This window comes from Scyliorhinus torazame, chromosome 18 (assembly GCF_047496885.1).
Source record: "Scyliorhinus torazame isolate Kashiwa2021f chromosome 18, sScyTor2.1, whole genome shotgun sequence".
In the NCBI taxonomy this organism is placed as follows: domain Eukaryota; kingdom Metazoa; phylum Chordata; class Chondrichthyes; order Carcharhiniformes; family Scyliorhinidae; genus Scyliorhinus; species Scyliorhinus torazame.
Window position 1 is genome coordinate 152494411 of NC_092724.1, and position 18237 is coordinate 152512647.

General features: G+C 48.2%; 1 long non-coding RNA gene across 1 annotated transcript in view; it reads right to left on the bottom strand.

Moving 5' to 3' along the window:
- Positions 1-2264: 2264 nt before the first annotated feature.
- Positions 2265-18237, bottom strand: part of LOC140395627 (uncharacterized) — a 43990-nt gene continuing 28017 nt past the window's right edge. Inside the window, exon 3 of the long non-coding RNA XR_011936260.1 lies at positions 2265-2625. This is a non-coding gene — a long non-coding RNA (uncharacterized lncRNA). The remainder of the gene's footprint in view (positions 2626-18237) is intronic.

Genomic DNA, 18237 nt, shown 5'->3' on the forward strand with positions numbered 1-18237 from the left:
TCAATTTTGTATGGCTTGGTTAATAGGCAAGATAAAGTGGGGCTGTGTTCAGGGACTCGGGTATATTCCCATGTTGATATGAAGATCGAAATAAACAGACATTAGTCGCAGTGCACAAGAGGAAGACTGCATGTGTCTTTATCCAGCACTGTACAGAGCAGGATCACTAATATTCAGAATCTTAAGACCAGCAACCTGCCAAATAAAGTAGAGCTAATATATAATAAAATATTAACTGCAAATGGAGTAACATTGCTGCTCCAGTACTAGTGTTGTGACTTTATATGTAGGCGTGCTGAGCAGACTGCAACCACACATTCCCACCCACCTCCAGCCTGACGGTGTTTTCCAGGCAGATAGTGAAACACTGATAGGCTCACGACTGCACCTGTCATCCACAGCTAGAGGGAGGCAGGATTAGGTGGATTTGTGGATTGTGTCCCTAACTAAATATGCATGTAGAATGTAAACATCTATTTGTATAATATAAAGTAATATGAAATGTTCAATTTACCTTTGAAGTATACATCCCTTTTGAAAGATTACAGTATTTAAAGTGCAAAGTTTTGTAATATGGGAGAATACGAGTCTAACACACTGAGTGGGCACAATTCTCCACAGCCAGATGCCTGCAATAAGAATCACGATTGGGTGAAACAAAAATTGGAATGTGCACCCGGCGCCGATTCCGATGCGATGCTCCGGTCCCCCGCTGGCGGCGGCAGTGAAGATCTCACCCCGTGCCAGCGGACCCATGCAAATCCATCATTTGCATGGATTTGAATGTGATTAGCGGGTTGAACACTGCATGCTTCATCTACTTTGCTCCTGCCCTCTCAGGCAGGAGTCACACGAGCGTTAATTGGTGCAAGTGGGGCCTGAGCGCCATGGCTTAGAGGGGGAGTGAGAACTTGTCGGGCATGCGAGGGGGGGGGCGCCTGGGCCGCAAAGTGTAGTGGGGAATGACTTGGTGCCACATCCGTGCACTCGGGGCATCCCCCTTGGGATCGGGGTGGCCTGGCTCAGACTGCCATGCTGCAATATGTTATTTAAAGGCACCCCTTTGGTGCAACTTACAGACTACTTGCTGTTCACACTGCTGACTGCATCCGGGGCATGTGGGGACACAACCAACCAACACTTCTGGAAACCCTCAGCCCCAGCAATATCATCAATGGGATGGGCATTTCATGCTCAGTCGCTGGTCCACTAGGTGTTGGCACGCCTCAGAAGCGCAGCCGCACAGCAGGTTAAGCAGGGGTATAGCAGAGCTCATCCCAAAGGGCACATGCACCGTGGACTTTGGCACCCTCCCTGACACACAGCCCCTCTTCAAGTAGAAGCCTCACCTGTGACACTATCAGGTAGGCCACCCCTCAGGATCATGAGATGTCTCCAAGCGCTGCATGTCCACCATGCTCCTGGTCCCATCGATCCTGTCCCCCCTGCCAGGAAACATGATCAGCTCTCTGTCATAGCTTGTGGGTTACACCCAGGCCTCACATCACACTGCTGCCAAGGTCTCAGCAAACGCGCACTTCCCTCGCTCACCCCCATCTGTAGGACATACCTGCACATAAGCCTCTTAAGGATTGGAGGCAACTGGCAGCACACATTGACCGTCTCCATCACACATCCAGTTGCCAACCTGCTTGCGGGATAACACAAGGCCTACCCAGTGAAGAGACCCACATTAGATCCCACTAGGGGAAAAAGGACCGGGACCACATAGCCTTTCGCTGACACGGGTTGCAGTATCCCTGTTGACAGGGATGGGTGGTGAGGATAGAGGATCCCCACATCACAGGCCAGGTACACTCACTGAAGGGGACAGGGGTGCAGCGCGGACGTCAACATATCGAGGGGGCTGGGTGAGGGGTGGGAGTGGGGGGACGTCTTGCGGATGGCGCAGCAGTATAACTCATGGTGACTATGTAACCTGGTGGCTTTGGATGGCTCTCGATGCCCTCAGCCATGACCCTTTGTCAATAGGCCAAGTTCTGGAGTGCTGCAGCAATGTCCATTTGCACCCGGTATATGTCCGCCTGTGATTGCGCTCCCCTGTCCTGCACCCACCTCAGCCTTTGACAGCAGCATCTGGTCCAAGCCTTGACCATCTCAACCCATGGCTCTGACTTCTTGCCCTAGGCTTTCCACTGCGGATGCCCCCCTTTCAGTGTTGGCCTGGGTACCACGCATTGACAGCACATCTCCAGCTCCAGGAGCCTCATCACTAAAATTCCCCACTGAGAGTCTCTGTGATGGTGGAGGGTGAAGGTGACAGCAGTGACGAGAAGTCGGTCTCTTCCCCGGACTCGAGCTCCAAGGTGTGATGTGGATATGGCTGGGGTGGTGGGGCAGCAACCCTGGAAGATCCCGCATCGTCTGATGGTGATCATGCAAGACAAAAGACATGGGGCGAGATCATGGAAAGGACTGGTCTGTGGGAGAGGGGTGACTTACTTGCTGTAGGAACATCAGTGTGGCATTGGGCTCTCACTTGTTTGGCGCACGCCAAGCTCTCTCACCTTGGCCTCGCCTCATCTCTGCTGGGGTGTGGACCCAAAGTTCTGCGATGCTCCCTCTGGTCTTTTGGTGCTCACGCCTATTATGGACCACCTTAACCTAGGGGACACAGAAATGCCATAGTGAGACACTGGGAGGCGTGTTCTACAGCGGGTCTATAGCTGGTGGCATGTGTATGCAAGGCTCCTGGCTAAAGAGGGCAACACATGTGTTGGGATCTGGTGGATGGTGGGTTTTAAGGGAGATGCAAGCAGGTGGGGTGTTGTTGGCCTCTACAGGATTGGGAGCAGACGCGAGGCAGATGAGGGGCAGGAGTGATGCTAGGGGCACAGAGGTGGTGACTCACCGAGCTGCCCTAAGGAGATTGATCGTCTTCTTCCGGCATTGTGTACCGATCCTCCTGGTGAGGCTGGCAGCACTGACTACCTCTGCTACCTCATTTTAGGCGCTGTTTAGAAGGCGGGCTTCAGTCTGCGCCCCAGCTGAGGAAGAGAGTGTCACTCCTCTCCTTGAAGGTATCTAGCAGTTGGTCAACTTCGGACTCCCGAAATTGGGGGACAGGTCTCCGGGCAACCATCTTCTTGGTGGGAATGAGAGTGTTTGGTAAATGGAGCGTTGTAATGCTCTTCAATACAAATTCCAGCCCCAGCGAATCAGACGCCAGCAGGCATGGGAATTGCTTGCAATTGATGTGGGCAGAGTGCTGGCCCTTTTGCATCTCCTGAATTTTATTCAAATGCCACCCCCAACGGGAACGCGAATTGCACGTAATTCCGTTCCAGCGGGGATATTTTGTCTCCCAAACGGAGAATCCAGCCCCATGTTATTTCCTATATCATCTCTGCATAGTTCCCAAGCTCAAAGATGCCATTTGAAGCAGGTAACATGTAGAGAACAGCCCTATCCCTGAGGGAAATTAATACTGCCATTTTTTAAAAATCTGTTGCATGTGAGGAGTGAATATAAAATTTTATTATTTATTATAGCATTTTATGTTAATTTCTGACTAGAGTATTTAAGTTAGATTCCTATCTTACAACTGAATGCTGCTTTGTAATATTTCAGTGTCTGTACGCTTTATGTCTGAGTGACAGTATAAAATGCGGAGGCTGCAAATAGCAGAAGGCTAGACTTCCTCCAGTCAAACTGTGCAAAGTGCAGTGCAATGCCAGGGTATATTTAATTAGTAGAACACCTAGGAAAAGTCCCTATACTGGAATAGTCTTCCCTAGTTGAATGAAGAAAGTGTATTGGCTTGCATAAAAATGTTGTCAAGGATTGATTACAATCTGAAATTGTGAAAGCAGAAACTTGTTGGCAAAAAAATCTTAGGTTAACCTATCAGTGAGTTGTAGTTGTTTTCTTAATATGATTCATATCAATTATTGCATCTCTATGTAACTTTTAACATTATACCATTTTATTTAAAGTTTCTTCCCTATTCAAAAAATAAATTAGCATTGTAATACTGAATTGAATTGAAAGTACTTCCTTTTCAGCATGGCAACCTGTGTTTGTACTCAGCCTATGTAAAGCTTGTCAATCTGTATTTCCCCATCCACTGGCAGCACTGCAGCACCTCTACTGGCAGGAGTGTGTAATTACAGTGTAACAAGTTTAACATTTCCAATCTAACTGCAGCCTTAGGAATTTATTACAGAAATACAAAATAAGGACAGAATGTATGACTTTAAGGGGTGGCACAGCGCCGAGGTCCCTGGTTCGATCCCGGCACCGGGATCACTGCCCATGTGGAGTTTGCACATTCTCCCCGTGTCTGCGTGGGTCTCACCCCCACAACTCAAAGATGTGCAGGTTAGGTAAATTGGGCACACTAAATTGCCCCTTAATTGGAAAAAAAAAATTGGGTACTCTACATTTGTTTTAAAAAATTAAAATACGGATTTGAATTATGTCTATATGCACTGGTTCAGTCATTTTCTGTCCATTTACCCGACTGCACTTGGTCTTGATTTTCTATGCAATGATTGATCATTCCAAATGATATAACCTAGATGATTCGAACAGGGATGCTAGCTCACAGCATGAAAATTGCTGTTAAATTTTGAAGTAATTTGAATTTAATGAAAAGTTCTGCAGTCAAGCTAAACCAACATCTACCAGAAAGTAAAAACAGAGTCTGGTTACAAGTACTCGAAACGTAACTCTGTTTCTCTCTCCACAGTTGCTGCCAGACCTGTTTTTTTCCAGTATTTTCTGTTTTTAGTTCAGATTTTCAGCATCCGCAGTATTTTGCTTTTATCTAGCAGAATGTATGAGGAATATTCATAGAATTTACAGTATAGGAGTCCACTCGGCCCATCGTGTCCTCACCGGGCCCCCGGAAAGAGCACCCACTTAAGCCTATGCCTCCACCCCATTCTCGTAACCCAGCAACCTGATCCAACCTTTTGGACACTAAGGGGCAATTTAACATGGCCGATCCACCTAACCTGCACATCTTTGGACTGTGGGAGGAAACCGGAGCATCCGGAAGAAACCCACGCAGTCACGGGGAGAAAGTGCAAACTCCACACAGTCACCCGCGGCCGGAATTGAACCTGGGACATTGGAGTTGTGAGGCAGCAGTGCTAACCACTGTGCCACCGTGCCGCCCTTTTATTTTTAGTTATATTTTTTTAAATTTTAAAAATAAATTTAGTGTATCCAATTCAGTTTTTTTTCCAATTAAGGGGCAATTTAGCTTGGCCAAGCCACCGAACTTGCACATTTTTGGGTTGTGGGGGCGAAACCCATGCAAACACGGGGTGAATGTGCAAACTCCACACGGACAGTGACCCAGAACCGGGATCGAACCTGGGACCTCAGCACTGTGAGGCAGCAATTCTAACCACTGTGCTGCCTATTTTTAGTTATATTTGACAACCAAATCTTTAGAAAAACATTTCACCTAATTTACTACAAGAACAACGGAACTGCTCGGACCCGATAAAAGAGTCAATTGAGCAGCTGGAGCTTAGATTGGACGCCCGGGATCGGGCGATACAGAAAGTAGAGAAGGCGCTGGCTGAGCAGGAGGAACGTCAAACTGTGGTGGAGTTGGAAGTGGGGATGCTGAGAGACCCGTAGAAAAGGCTCCTGGAGAAGGTGGAGGACCTAGAGAATAGGTCCCACCGGCAGAACTTGAGAATCGTTGGGCTCCCGGAAGGGTCCGAAGGAGCGGACGCAGGGGCATACATAGTGGGTATGTTTGAGAAGCTGCTGGGGGAGGGGACATTCTCCCGACCCTTGGGAGGTGGACAGAACTCACAGAGCGCTCGCGAGGAAGCCGTGAATGGGAGATCCCCCGAGGGCAATGGTGGTGAGATTCCACAGGTACTTGGATAAGGAGCGCATTCTACAGTGGGCCAAGCAGACACGGAGCTGTAAATGGGACAACAGTATCCTGCGGCTTTACCAAGACCTGAGTGTGGAGGTGGCCAGGAGAAGAGCAGGCTTCAACCAGGTTAGGTCGCTCCTTTTTAAGAAAAAGGTGAAGTTCGGACTGTTGTATCCGGCCCGTCTCTGGATCACGTACGAGGAACAGCACTTCTATTTCGAGTCGCCTGAGGACGCGCTGGACTTCGCGAAAAGGAAAGGACTGGTGGACTGAGAACTTTGAACTTTGCTGCAACGTTCTTGTTTTTTTTTTTGTTTTCCTGTTCTTTTACTAAAAACTGTTTCTCGTTTTGTGGAAGCCGTTTGTAATGCCTTTTGCATTGATTTGGGACCAGCGGTAGAGCTGAGTGAGTTAAGGTTTTCATTTGCACTGTTGGGGAATGGAGGTGTGCTTGCTTAGATCTTGGTGTTTTTCTTTTTTTTTCAACAAACAATTTTATTGAGGTATTTTAGGCATATGGAAAAAATGACATTGTACAGTACAAACAAAAAAAGTCAAGACACAAATTACACATGAAACATACTGCAAACCACAGCTCTGTTCATGCACAGACCTGCCTCAATATCCCCCTACTCTACTCTACCCTAGCCCCCCCCCCCTCCTTCGGGCGAACCCTAGTAGCGAACCTCTCAAGGCGAACTTGACTTTCTCTAGGCCAAGAAAGCTCGCCATGTCCGATAGCCATACCTCAGCCCTCGGGGGCTTTGAGTCCCTCCATGCGAACAGTATTCGTCGCTGGGCTACCAGGGAAGCAAAGGCCAGAACATCGGCCTCCCTTTCTTCCTGGACTCCCGGGTCCTCCGAAACCCCAAAGATTGCCACCTCCGGGCTCATTACCACCCCAGTTTTCAACACCTGGGACATGACATCTGCGAATCCCTGCCAATACCCCCAGAGTTTAGGGCACAACCAGAACATGTGTACATGGTTAGCTGGCCCTCCGGCGCATCCAGCACACTTGTCCTCCAGCCCGAAGAATCTGCTCATCCGGGCCACCGCATGTGGGCCCGGTGCACGACCTTAAACTGGATCAGGCTGAGCCTGGCGCTTGTTGCGGTCGCGTTTACTCTGCTCAGGGCTTCTGCCCAAATACCGTCCTCCAGTCCTCCAGCACCCCACCCCCCCCCCCCCCCCCCCCCCGCCCCCACAAGCGCCTCCTCCCACTTAAGCTTCAGGTCCTCGGTCTGCTCAGCTCTCATTAGCTCCTTGTAGACGTCTGAAACTCTCCCCTCTCCCCTAGAAACTACCCCGTCCTGCCTCCCCTTCGGCGGGAGATGTGGGAAGGACGGCACCAGTCTGCGTACAAAGATCTTGGTGTTTTTCGGCCGTCAATTTTGTGGGGATTGTTTGACGTTGGAGTATGTTTGTATGAGCGGGGGGGGGGGGAAACAATAGTGGGAGACTATCCGCGCCAGGGATGGGGGCCACCAAGCTAGCTGGGCGGGCTAGCTCACGGAAGCGCAGTGGGGGGGTGCATATCTTCGGTTTATTAAAGGGGTTGGGTTACAGAGTTACTGGGGGGGGGTAAATGTTCTGCTGACGAGGGAGGGACTTGGGCTAAGGGACAGAGAGGAGGTTGGGGGCAGAGGCTGCCTGGGAGCGGACTGGTGGAGGCGCGGAGCATGGGCTGGAGGCGGGCCCAAAAAAGGGGATGGCTGATCGGCGAAGGGAGGAGCAATGAGCCCCCCAACTAGGCAGATCACCTGGAATGTTCGAGGGTTAAATGGGCCGTTCAAGAGGGCACGTGTGTTCGCGCATCTTAGGGGACTGAAGGCGGCCGTGTAATGTTGCAGGAGACGCACCTTAAGAGTAACTGACCAGATTAGATTGAGGAAAGGCTGGGTCAGTCAGGTCTTTCATTCGGGACTAGACTCAAAGACTAGAGGGGTCGCGATCCTGATCAATTAGCGGGTGGTGGTTGAAGCGGATAGAATAGTCTCGGATGTGGGAGGTCGGTATATTATGGTCAGTGGGAAACTGGAGGGGGTGCAGGTGGTATTAGTAAATGTGTATGCGCCAAATTGGGATGATGTGGAGTTTATAAAGAGGATGTTGGGGAAGATACCAGACCTGGACTCGCACAGGTTGGTCATGCGAGGGGACTTCAACATAGTTATTGACCCTGGCTTGGATCGGTCAAGCTCGGAAACGGGAACTAAAAGGAACTAAAAGGGTTCATGGAGCGGGGGGAGGGGAATCCATGGAGATTTGGGCAGCCGAGGGTGAAGGAGTTCTTCTACTCACACATGCATAAGGTGTACTCCCGGATTGATTTCTTTATTTTGAGCAGAGCCTTACTGGGAGGGGTGGTGGACACGGGGTACTGGGCGATCACAATCTCAGACCATGCTCTGCACTGGGTTGACCTGCAGGTTAGTAAAAACACTAACCAGCGCCCACAATGGAGGTTAGTTGTGGGACATTTGGCAGATGAAGGGGTGGGCGAGCGGCTGAGGAAATGTATTCAGAACTATCTGCAGGTCAACGACACGGGGAAAATTTCAGCAGCCGTGGTCTGGGAAGCGCTGAAGGCGGTGGTTAGAGGAGAGCTGATCTCGATACGGGCCCATAGGGAGAAGGTGGACAGGGCAGAGACGGACCGACTGGTAAAGGAGATACTACAGATCAATAGGAGGTATGCGGAGACCCCAGAGGCAGGGCTGTTAAGGGAACGGCGGAGGTTACAGGTGGAGTTCGGCTTGTTAACCACAGGGAGGGCGGTGGAGCAGCTGAGAAAGGCGAGGGGGGCGATCTATGAGCATTACGAGAAGGCCAGCAGAATGCTTGCACAGCAGCTTAGAAAGAGGGAAGCAGCCAGGGAGATAGGGAAAGTAAATGACGGAGATGGAAAGCTGGTTGGAGATTCAGCAGGGATGAATAAGGCGTTTAGGGATTTCTACAGGTCGGAATCCCCTACAGGGCCGGAGGGGATGAGGCACTTCTTGGAGGGGCTGAATTTCCCAAAGGTGGACGGGGAGGCTGGTAGAAGGGCTGGGGGCCCCGATCGGGTTGGAAGAGATAGTGCAGGGTCTGAAGCTCATGCAGTCGGGTAAAGCCCCGGGGCCGGACGGGTACCCAGTGGAGTTTTATAAAAAGTTCTCTGGGATATTGGGGCCGGTGTTGATGAGGATGTTCAATGAGGCAAGGGAAAGAGGGGTGCTGCCCCCGTCGATGTCACAGGCCACCATTTCGCTGATTCTGAAGCGGGAAAAGAACCCGGAGCTGTGTGGGTCCTACAGGCCGCTATCCCTGTTGAATGTGGATGCCAAATTGCTGCACAAAATTTTGTCCTCCAGGATTGAGGATTGTGTTCCGGACTTTATTGGGGAGGACCAAACTGGGTTTGTTAAGGGTAGGCAGTTGTTGCCAATGTAAGAAGGTTGTTAAACGTGATCATGATGTCGGAAGGTAGGGAGGTGGAGGTAGTGATCGCAATGGATGCAGAAAAGGCTTTTGATCGGGTGTAATGGATTATCTGTTGGAGGTACTAGGACGGTTCGGATTTGGGCGGGGCTTTATTGACTGGGTCAGGTTGCTGTATCAGGCTCCTGTGGCAAGCGTCCGGACGAATAGGACAACATTGGACTATTTTAGACTGCACCGAGGGACCCCATCTCCCCACTGTTGTTCGCGCTAGCTATAGAGCCGTTGGCAATTGCTCCGAGAGCCTCAAGGGGCTGGTCCAGGGGAGGGTGGAGCACAGAGTCTCGCTCTATGCAGAGGACCTGCTTCTGTATGTATCGGACCTAATAGAGGGGATGGAAGAAATCATGAGGATTCTCGGGGAATTTGGCCAGTTTTCGGGGTATAAGCTAAATATGGGGAAAAGTGAGATGTTTGCGGTCCAGGCGAGGGGACATGAGAGGCGATTGGGGGAGCTTTAGGTACCTAGGCATTCAAGTGGCGCGGGAATGGGACCGGCTGCATAAATTAAATCTGGCCCGGCTATTAGCCCAAATGAAGGATGAATTTCAGAGGTGGGATGCGCTTCCGTTGTCACTGGCTGGGAGGGTGCAGACAGTGAAGATGACGGTCCTCCCGCGATTGCTGTTTGTATTTCAGTGTCTCCCCACCTTTATTCTGCGGTCCTTTTTTAAACGGGTCAACAAAGTGATCACTGGCTTCGTTTGGGTGGGCAAGACCCCGCGAGTAAGGAAGGTAATGCTTGAGCGAGTCAGGGAGAGGGCGGGCTGGCGCTGCCAAATTTTAGTAACTATTACTGGGCGGCGAATATAGCCATGATCAGGAAGTGGGTGGTGGGGGAGGGGTCAGCATGGGAGCGTATGGAGGCAGCTTCATGCAAGGGCTCCAGTCTAGAGTGTTGGTAACTGCGCGTCTGCTGTTCCCGCCGGCATGGTACTCCACCAGCCCTGTGGTGGTGGCGGTCCTGAGAGTCTGGGGCAATGGAGGAGACATATGGGAGCAGAGGGAGCATCGGTCTGGTCCCCAATCTGTAATAATCACCGGTTTGCCCCAGGAAGTATGGATGGGGGGTTCCGGATATGGCAGAGAGCAGGGATTGAGAGGATGGGAGACATGTTTATAGAGGGGAGCTTTCCGAATATGAGGGCACTGGAGGAGAAGGTTGGGTTGGCGAGGGGAAACAAACTCAGGTATCTGCAGGTGCGGGACTTCCTACGTAAACAGGTGTCAACCTTCCCGCTTCTACCGCTAAGGGGGATTCAGGACAGGGTAGTTTCCAGAGGGTGGGTAGGAGAAGGGAGCGTCTCTGACATTTACAAGGAACTTATGGGGTCAGAGGAGACGCAGACCGAGGAGCTGAAGCGTAAGTGGGAGGAAGACCTGGGAGGAGAGATAGAGGATGGTCTATGGGCGGACGCGTTGAATAGAGTCAACGCGTCCGCAACATGTGCCAGACTCAGTTTGATACAATTCAAGGTCGTTCATCGGGCTCACATGAAAGTGGCCCGGATGAGCAGATTCTTTGGTGTGGAAGACAGGTGTGCAAAATGTGCGGGAGGACCAGCGAACCATGTCCGCATATTCTGGACATATCCGAAGCTTAGGGGATTTTGGCAGGGGTTTGCAGATGTCATGTCCACAGTGTTAAAAACAGTGGCATCGAGTCCAGAAGTGGTGGTTTTCGGGGTGCGGAAGACCAGGGAATCCAGGAGGAGAAAGAGGCAGACTTTCTAGCCTTTGCTTCCCCGGTAGCCCGGAGACGGATACTATTAGCTTGGAAGGACTCAAAGCTCCCTTGGTCAGAGACCTGGCTATCGGACATGGCTAGCTTTCTCTGTTTGGAGAAAATCAAGTTCACCTTGAGAGGGTCACTGTTGGGGTTCGCCCGGAGGTGGCAACCTTTCGTCGACTTCTTCGCGGAAAATTAATCGTCAGCAAGGGGGGGGGGGGTTAGTTTAGCTTTGAGTAGGGGGTTAATAAAGGTGGGACCTATAAGGAAGGGAGACGGCTTTTGCACTATGTTCATAGTTTCATGTACATTGTTTATTTTGTTGTTGTTACAATACCAAAAATACCTTAATAAAATGATTATTTAAAAAATTTACTACAAGAACAGAGAATGCTGGAAAAAACCAACATCTTTAGGGAGAGAACATTTAGAGTCCATTTGACTCTTCATCAGAACTAAAGAGAGGGACAATGTGTTGGATATTAAACTGTAGTCGGGAGATTGCAACAAGTTGTAGCAACAGGTGACAGATGGTCCTCTCCGTGCAGGGTGGGTGACGGCAGTTTTGTATTGAGACAAGAAATGTATGGACTATAAAAAAGGGGTTTAAGGCGGAGGACAAAGGTCACATTCTAACATTGTTGAACTTAATGTTGAGTCCTGAGGGCTGTAACGTGCCTGATTGGAAGATGAGGTGCTGCTCTCCCAGCTTGTGTTGGGCAGCACTGGAGCATTGCAGAAGACCAAGGATGGATGTGCGGGCATGAGAGCAAGACCTAATTTACATATAGCTTTTTTTCTTCCATCTGTTAAAATAGTTACAAAAAATTACAAAGCTAAATCCAGCAGTTGAGACTTTTTACAATCTTTGGTCTGCATATCAAACGTCGACTACTCCCCCCCATTATACCAACAAAAGTAAATCTATTTCAAATCACTTTCTACCTACAGACTCTGAGGATTTGCTTGTTGAGTATGGTTGAGCTAACAATGTGGTAGAAAGAAAAGCTTATTTATATAGCGCCTTCTTTCATGACCTCAGGATGTCCCAAAGCTCTTTACACCAATGAAGTATTTTTGAATGCAATCACTGTTGTAATATAGGAAACATGGCAGCCAATTTGCTCACACCAAACTCCCATTAACAGTAATGTGATAATAACCAAAATCATTTGTTTTGAAATGAGCTGAGTTGCCTTTTCTCCTTCAATGGATTCTCAAGCTCTTACATGTGGTAACAATAAATTAACACTATGTAAGACATAAAGCTAAAACAATGCAGTATCTTACAAAACAGACTTCCAGTTTATGTTGCAATAAATTTGAAAAGCAACATTTTAAGTAAAGCAGAAATAACATGCACAAGATACTGAAGCTTCAATCTATTGTTTTACAAAACAGATGGGGACCAGATTGTTTCCATTATTCTTGACAAATTCCAATCTCAGATACCATGGAAAGGTATTCAGCAAAACCAGGTGCTTTCCCACAGGGAATTGATAAAGGACAATAAACAAGTGGCATGAATGGAAAACAACGTGCAAAACGTGGCTCTGATCAGCATTTAAAAGATAAGCAAACAATAAACCTTGATCTCTGGAATGAGCACGCTGAAAGGATCCTCAGGCTTGCCAATACTTCTATTTATGCGTAGGAACTAGGGAATTCTACCAGGAAGATTTGTTACCCAGCATTAGTTGTTTTCACAACATTAATCAATTTAAGCAGTTCATGAGTTTATATACCTGTACCAATTTCTGCTTTCTTTGTATTTAAAGGAGCATTCAGGAGTCAGAGCTAGTTCAGAGAACAGTTCATGGATATGGTTATAGGACACATGGAATCTCATCACCAAATGATCTATAATCACTCTGTGTTCTAATCATTGAGTAACCCTGAGAAATTTGCATCCACTCAAAAGTAAAGGGGTTAAACTAGCAGGCCTAACAGTCTTTCTGTAAGCAAATTATCATTAAACTGTCAAAACTCATGCTCCCATTTTATCTCTTCACAACATGGAAACTTGCACAGAAATATTTTACACCCCACTTGGAATACAAAGTAACCACACAAAAAGCTACTTTACTGGGTGTTTTTTCTCGTTGTAACCAGATATCTGAAACCCATGCTGAAGAGGCTGCCCCCCTCCCCCCCCAAAAAGTGACATTATCATCAGTCTATGCTGTGTACATTTTCTCACCGTAGGGAGATTTCCAGTTCCTGCAGACACATCTAAGGCTCATGGGGCTGGTTTAGCACAATGGGCTAAATAGCTGACTTGTAATGTAGAAAAAGGCAGCAGCGCGGGTTCAATTCTCGTACCAGCCTCCCCGAACAGATGCCGAAATGTGGCAACTAGGGGCTTTTCACAGTAACTTCATTGAAGTCTACTTGTGACAATAAGTGATTATTATTAAGTGGGTAAGAGCTATGCATTTTCAGGGGTATTGCTGGACTTTAAATAGCTTAAATTGAAAGCTTACGAGATGAGAGCTTTTCTTTTCATATTTCCAGTATCTACCTGCTAGGGCTAGAGACCTGTGGGAAGAATTCCTGATCACAGTGATAGGTTTACCCACCTGGGACCCATTAATGAGCAAGGTTGCAATGAAATCTGAAAAATATTTCAAGGGAAAAAATACAGTTGGGGGAGGGGTGTTTGTCTTGGGTTGTTCATTTGTTTTGTATATTTGTTTTTATATGTTCACAAATGTTCAATAAAAATATTTTTTAAAATTAATGAGCAAGGTTGTCTGGTTAATCATCAACAACGTCTTTGAGTACTGCAGACCGAAATTTACCTATAAACCTATAAAATTCTAACATGACTAGACAGGACGGATGTTCCCGATGGTGGGGTGTTGAGAACCAAGGGTCATTGTCTAAGATATGGGGTAAACCTTTTAGGACTGAGAAGCGGAGAAATTTCTTCACCCAGAGTGGTAAACCTGTGGAATTCTCTACCACGGGAAGCAGTTGAGGCCAAAACATTTATGTTTTCAAGGAGTTAGATACAGCTCTTGGGGTGATTCCCACTTTTTGGCGGGAATTCAGCTGTTGGAGTGGGCGGAGCTACAGAGTCGAGCAGTGAGTATTTAAACTAACTGCTTCGCGGATTCGAGTCTTTTCGGCGGGAGTTCAGCTGTTGGAGTGGGCGGAGCTACAGAGTCGAGCGGTGAGTATTTAAACTAGCTGCTTCGCGGATTCAGCTGTTGGAGTGGGCGGAGCTACAGAGTCGAGCGGTGAGTATTTAAACTAGCTGCTTCGCGGATTCAGCTGTTGGAATGGGCGGAGCTACAGAGTCGAGCGGTGAGTATTTAAACTAGCTGCTTCGCGGATTCAGCTGTTGGAATGGGCGGAGCTACAGAGTCGAGCGGTGAGTATTTAAACTAGCTGCTTCGCGGATTCAGCTGTTGGAATGGGCGGAGCTACAGAGTCGAGCGGTGAGTATTTAAACTAGCTGCTTCGCTGCTTAAACAGCAGCCACAGGGTCTTTGGGGATAAATTTGAAGAGTGACATCACAGCAAAGCAGTGACCTGATTGGCTGGTAAGGAAAGTGCTCCAATTAGCAGTAGCTGGGAGAAATTTAACTCTTCGTGTGTTGGTAAGTATTGTGATTGGTAAGTAAAATCTTTATTCCTTTCACTTATTCATTATTTGATATTATATTTGTAATCAGTTAAGGTAAAGTGTAAAAATGGCAGGAGGTCCCAGACCCGTGTTATGCTCCTCGTGCTCAATGTGGGAGTTCAGGAACGCGGCCGATGCCCCTGACTCCTTCATGTGCGGGAAGTGTGTCCAGCTACAGCTCCTGTTAGACCGCATGACGGCTCTGGAGCGGCGGATGGACTCACTTTGGAGCATCCGCGATGCTGAGGAGGTCGTGGATAGCACGTTCAGTGAGTTGGTCACACCGCAGATTAGGATTGGTGAGGGAGACAGGGAATGGGTGACCAAAAGGCAGAGAAAGAGCAGGAAGGCAGTGCAGGTGTCCCCTGCGGTCATCTCCCTCCAAAACAGGTGTACGGTTTTGGATACTGTTGAGGGAGATGACTCACCAGGGGAAGGCAGTAGTAGCCAGGCTCATGGCACCGTGGCTGGCTCTGCTGCACAGAAGGGCGGGAAAAAGACTGGCAGGGCTATAGTCACAGGGGATTCAATCGTAAGGGGAGTAGACAGGCATTTCTGGGGTCGTAAACGAGACTCCCGAATGGTATGTTGCCTCCCGGGTGCACGGATCAGGAATGTCTCAGATCGGCTGCAGGACATACTGAAGGGGGAGGGTGAACAGCCAGGTGTCGTGGTGCATATAGGCACCAACAATATAGGTAAAAAACAGGATGAGGTCCTACAATCAGAATTTAGGGAGTTAGGAGACAAGTTAAAAAGTAGAACCTCAAAGGTAGTAATCTCAGGATTGCTACCAGTGCCACGAGACAGTCAGAGTAGAAATTCAAGACTAGTCAGAATGAATACGTGGCTTGAGAGATGGTGCAGGAGGGAGGGGGTTCAGATTTTTGGGACATTGGAACCGGTTCTGGGGGTGGTGGGACCATTACAAATCGGATGGTCTACACCTGGGCAGGACTGGAACCAATGTCCTAGGCGGTGCTTTTGCTAACACTGTTGGGGAGGTTTAAAACTGATGTGGCAGGGGGATGGGAACCAGATTAGGAAGTTAGAGGACAGTAAAGAGGCAGCAACTAAAGCCAGTAAGGTACTAGATAATAAACTCATTGTGACTAAGGGGAAGAGTAGACAGGGAAGAGATGATGAACGCAAAGGGACAGGTGGTCTGAGGTGCATTTGTTTTAATGCGAGAAGTGTAGCAGGTAAGGCAGATGAATTTAGGGCTTGGATTAGTACCTGGGAATATGATGTTATTGGTATTACTGAGACTTGGTTGTGGGAAGGGCAAGATTGGCAACTAAATATCCCAATATGCTTCAGGAGGGATAGAGAGGGAGGTAAAAGGGGTAGAGGAGTTGCATTACTGGTCAGAGATGATATCACAGCTGTGATTAAGGAGGGCACTATGGAGGATTTGAGCACTGAGGAAATATGGGTAGAACTAAGAAATAGGAAGGATGCAGTAACATTGTTGGGACTTTACTGCAGGCCTTCCAAAAGCGAGCGTGAAGTAGAGGTACAAATATGTAGACACATTATAGAAAAATACAGGAGCAATAGGGTGGTCGTGATGGGATATTTTAACTTCCCCAACATTGAATGGGACTCATGTAGTGTTGGAGGCATAGATGGAGCAGAATTTGTAAAGAGCATCCAGGAGAGTTTTTTTTAGAGCTGTATGTAAATAGTCCAACTCGGGAAGGGGCCATACTGGACCTGGTATTGGGGAATGATCCTGGCCAGGTGGTTGAAGTTTTAGTCGGTGATTACTTTGGGAATAGCGATCACAATTCCGTAAGTTTTAGCTGTGAAGAAAGGTTGAGTAGATTAGGATTGTTTTCGTTGGAAAGACGGAGGTTGAGGGGGGACCTGATTGAGGTCTACAAAATTATGTGAGGTATGGACAGGGTGGATAGCAACAAGCTTTTTCCAAGAGTGGGGATATCAATTACAAGGGGTCACGATTTCAAGGCGAGGGGGGGAAAGTTTAAGGGAGATGTGCGTGTAAAGCTTTTTACGCAGAGGGTGGTGGCTGCCTGGAATGCTTTGCCAGTGGAGGTGATAGAGACGGGCACGATAGCATCATTTAAGATGCATCTAGACAGATATATGAACGAGCGGGGAACTGAGGGAAGTAGATCCTTGGAAAATAAGCGACAGGTTTAGATCAAGGATCTGGATCGGCGCAGGCTGGGAGGGCCGAAGGGCCTGTTCCTGTGCTGTAATTTTCTTTGTTCTTTGAAGGGGATCAAAGGATATGGAGGGGTTGGGGGGGGTGAGAAAATGGAAACAGGTTACTGTTTTAGCCATGATCATAATGAATGGTAGAGCAGGCTCAAAGGGCCGAATGACCTACCCCTGCTCCTGTTTTCTATGTGCATTACCAAGCCTGCCACAGAGAATTGATTTTGTTTTTGTTGTCCCATTTTACCCATCATTAAAAAAAATTCCCTTTATATAGTCTCCCACTGGATTTAAAAACTGGGAATTCTACAGTGAGTAACTCACTTCCTGACTTCCCAGAGCCTGTCCATCATCTACAAGGCACAAGTCAGGAATGTGATGGAATACTCTCCACTTGCCTGGATGAGTGCAACTACAGCAACATTCAAGAAGTTCAACACCATCTAGGCCAGGACTGCCTGCTTGATTGGCACCCACCCTCTCCATAAAAATTTACTCTCTTCACCATTGATAAACAGTGGTGGCAATGTATACCATTTACAAGATGCATTGCAGCAACTCACAAAGTCTCTTTCTTTTTGTTTTTTTTTCCAAGGGGCAATTTAGTGTGGCCAATCCACCTACCCTGCACATTTTGGGTTGTGGGGGTAAGACCCACACATACACGGGGTGAATGTGCAAACTCCACATGGACAGTGACCCGGGGCCAGCATCGAACCCGGGTCTTTGACGGTATGAGACATCAGTGCTAACCACTGCGCCACTTCTCACCAAATCTCTTTCAACAGCACTTTCCAGACCCACAACCTCTATCACCTAGAAGGACAAGGGCAGAAGATGAATGGGAACACCCCCATTGGCAAGTTCCCCACCAAGCCACACACCATCCTGACTTGGGACTATTATTGCCATTCATTTGCAAAGTGAATTGTAGGTAGATATTTTAAACAGCCTTTCCAACTATATTACTAGAAAAATATCTGTATTGTTAATATTATTTTTTATATTATTTCAAGGCAAAGTGGACATTGCCAACTGGCCAGCTTTTATTACCCATCATTAATTGCCCTCGTGAAGGTGGTGGTGAGCCAACTTCCTGAACCACTGCAGTCCATGAGGTGTAGGTAGACCAATGGTGCAGTTAGAGAGGGAGTTCCAGGAATTTGACCCAATTGAATTTGGTGGCATACCAGATTCCAACCAATTGGAACCTCGTTATTATGCCCAGGCGAGTTTCCCTCCAAGTCACCTGGCGTACCATCAGCTGATTCATCTGTCTACCGTCAGCTCGTGGATTCGAAGCTCCCGGCTCCATATTTACAAACCAGTCCAGCATCCATATCA